Here is a 3,135-nt window from a genome sequence, read left to right as displayed (position 1 = left end):
CGCTCCCTTCAAATCGTTGTCATTGGAGGGACTTCTGGAGGCCATCTTGTCCCTGTCCCTGCACAAGCATAGACACCCACAGCAGCTGGCCCAGGACTGTATCCAGACACCTTTTGAAGGTCTCCAAGGACAGAAATGGCACAGCCACTCTGGGCAACAAGTTGCAGTGCACAGTAAAGACATATTTCTTTTCCATACATCAACTGCTTGTCTAGGAAGATCTGATCATAGAATCACAGTATCTACTGATTTGGAGAAGACCTTTAAACATCATCTTGTCCAATTCCCCTTCAAGGAACAGAGACATTTTCAGCTCAGTCAGGTTTCTCACAGCCTGGTCCAGCCTGACCTTAAATGTCTCCAAGGAAGGGGCATCCACCACCTCCCCGTGCAACCTGTTTCAGTGCTACCCTCGTTACAACCTTCATCATATTTTTTTCCCCTTATATCCAATCTAAACCTCCCCTTTCAGTTTAAAACGTCTCCTCTTGTCCTGTCACAGAAGACTCTACTAAAGAGTCCGTCTCCTTCTATTTCACAGACCTCTTGAGTTACTGATAGACCACTCTCAGGTCACCTTGCGTTTGGCTTTGTGAACCTCATGAGTTTCTCCTGGGCTCACTGCTCAAGCCTCTCTAGGTCTCTCAGGATGGCATCCTGTCAAACATACTACACAGCCTACACAGCTTGGTGTCATCCACAAACTTGCTGAGGATGCACTCAATCCAACTAATAAAAAATTAAAGTATTAGTCCCAGTAGTGACTCCAGAGGGACACCACTTGTCACTGATCTCCTGGATGTTGAGCCATTGACCAATATAATCTGGGTATGAACTTGAAGTCAGTTCCTCATCCACCAAATACTCCATGTGTCAAATCCATATTTTTCCAGTTTGGAGAGAAGAATGTCCAAAGCCTTACAATGATCCAGATAAATTACATCAGTGATTCTTAGATGTCTGTTGACACAGTAACACCACCATAGAAGGCAGACATGCCCTTGGTAAAGTCATGCTGGTTAGGACAGCCCAACTCTTCTCTCAGAAACTTCTCTTCCTTACATGTTTCTTGGCACTTGGAGGTTCCATGATCTTCTGCATCACAATGGTGAAGCTGGCAGGTCAGCAGCTCCCTGTGTCATCCATTCTCTGCTTCATAAAAACAGACATGACATTGCAGGAAAGCACCAGATAATCTACTGGGATGATAGGAAAGAAAGAGAGCACCAAGGGGAGAGAGTCTCTAGAGATGACCCAAAAAAGATGAGGGAGCGAATTTCCTCAGAGGCAGCAAAAGTGTGGAGATGCTGGGGGTTGAACCCAGGGCCTCCTGCATGCAAAGCAGGCGCTCTACCGCTGAGCTACATCCCCTGGGTGGTGATGGTAGTGAGGATGATTGATGATGATGATGATGATGATGATGATGATGATGATGATGATGATGATGATGATGATGATGACGACGACGACGATGACGACGACGACGACGACGATGACGAGAACAGTAATGATGATGACAACGATGATGATGATGACGACGACGACGACGACGACGACGACGATGACGAGAACAGTAATGATGATGACAACGATGATGATGATGACAACGATGATGATGATGATGATGGTGGTGGTGGTGGTGGAGTTCCGTTTTTAGGCAAATTTTACTCAGTCCTTTTTCTCAGGGACGTGTATAGCTACATCAGGTTGCTCAGAGTCACATCCAACCTGACCTTGAATGTCTCCAGGGATTGGGCATACACCACCTCTTTGGGCAAGCTATGCCAGCCAGTGCTTCACAACTCTCATCGTATTTTTTTTTTGTTATATCTAGCCTAAGTCTCCCCTTCTTCAGTTTGAAACCTCTTCTCCTAATAGACCCAGCTAAAGAGTCTCTTCCCTTCTTTTTTATTGCACCCCTTGAGATACTCAAAGGCTGCTATCAGGTCTCCCCAAGACCTTGCGCATGGCATTGTTGAAACTCATGAGGTTCTCCAGGGCTCACTACCCAGCCTGTCTAGGTCCCTTAGATGACATCTTGTTCCTCAGGTGTGATAACAACACGAAATAGCTTGCTAAGGGTGCACTTGATCCCACTGATGAAGACATTAGAGTATCAGTCCCAGTACTGACCCCAGAGGGACACCTCTTGTCATTGATCTCCTGGACATTGAAACATTGACCACCACACTCTGGGATAAGTCTAGCAACCAGTTACTCATCTATAGATCACTCTCAAATTAATTTCTTTACAATTTGGAGAGAAGAATGTGGTGGGGGACCATGTCAAAGACCTTACTGAAGTCCAGAGAAAATGCATTGGTGACTCTTCTGATGTCCACTGATGCAGTTACAACACCATAGAGGGCCACTAGGTTGGTCAGGTAGGCCTTACCCTTGGTGGGACTGGTTGTCCCTTATCTTGTACTTCTCTTTCATGTGCCTTGGCACAGCTTTCAGGGTGATCTGTTCCATCACCTTTCCAGCAGAGTGGTGAGACTGACAGGTCAGTAATTCCCTGTGTCGTCCATTCTCCATTTCATAAAAGCAGACATGACATTGCAGGAAAGCACCAGGTAATCTACTGGGATGACAGGGGAGAAAGAGAGCACCAAGGGGAGAGGGTCTATGGAGATGACCCAAGAAAGATGAGGGAGGGGATTTCCTCAGAGGCAGCAAAAGTGTGGAGATGCTAGGGGTTGAACCCAGGGCCTCCTGCATGCAAAGCAGGCGCTCTACCGCTGAGCTACATCCCCTGGGTGGTGGTGGTAGTGAGGATGATTGATGATGATGATGATGATGATGATGACGACGACGACGATGACGACAACGACGATGACAAGGACAGTAATGATGATGACAACGATGATGATTATGATGATGACAATTATGATGATGACGACGACGACAATGATGACGACGATGACGACGATGATGATGTTGGTGGTAGTAGTTCTGCTGGAGTTCCGTTTTTAGGCAAATTTTCCTCAATCCTCTTTCTCAGTTGATGCTTTCCTGCTAGCAGCCCCCCCTGTTGTGACCCATGCACACAGGGTTTCCTTTATGGCCATCTGAATAGCTCTTAGGGATCAATTCTTTTCTATACCTGCATTGCAACCACCTTGCCTCTCCATC

At 46.5% G+C, this 3,135-nt stretch overlaps 2 non-coding genes across 2 annotated transcripts; both read right to left on the bottom strand.

The window, feature by feature from the left end:
• Positions 1–1,299: 1,299 nt before the first annotated feature.
• Positions 1,300–1,371, bottom strand: TRNAA-UGC. Its single transcript has one exon. It is a non-coding gene; the product is annotated as a tRNA-Ala (tRNA).
• A 1,313-nt stretch (positions 1,372–2,684) lies between these two features.
• TRNAA-UGC lies at positions 2,685–2,756 on the bottom strand. The gene has a single exon. It is a non-coding gene; the product is annotated as a tRNA-Ala (tRNA).
• Between the last annotated feature and the right edge of the window lie 379 nt (positions 2,757–3,135).

The sequence above is a fragment of the Meleagris gallopavo genome, unplaced genomic scaffold (genome assembly GCF_000146605.3).
Source record: "Meleagris gallopavo isolate NT-WF06-2002-E0010 breed Aviagen turkey brand Nicholas breeding stock unplaced genomic scaffold, Turkey_5.1 ChrUn_random_7180001922084, whole genome shotgun sequence".
Lineage (NCBI taxonomy): Eukaryota > Metazoa > Chordata > Aves > Galliformes > Phasianidae > Meleagris > Meleagris gallopavo.
Note: the sequence above shows the minus strand (reverse complement) of the source record. Positions and strands in the feature narration are given on the sequence as shown.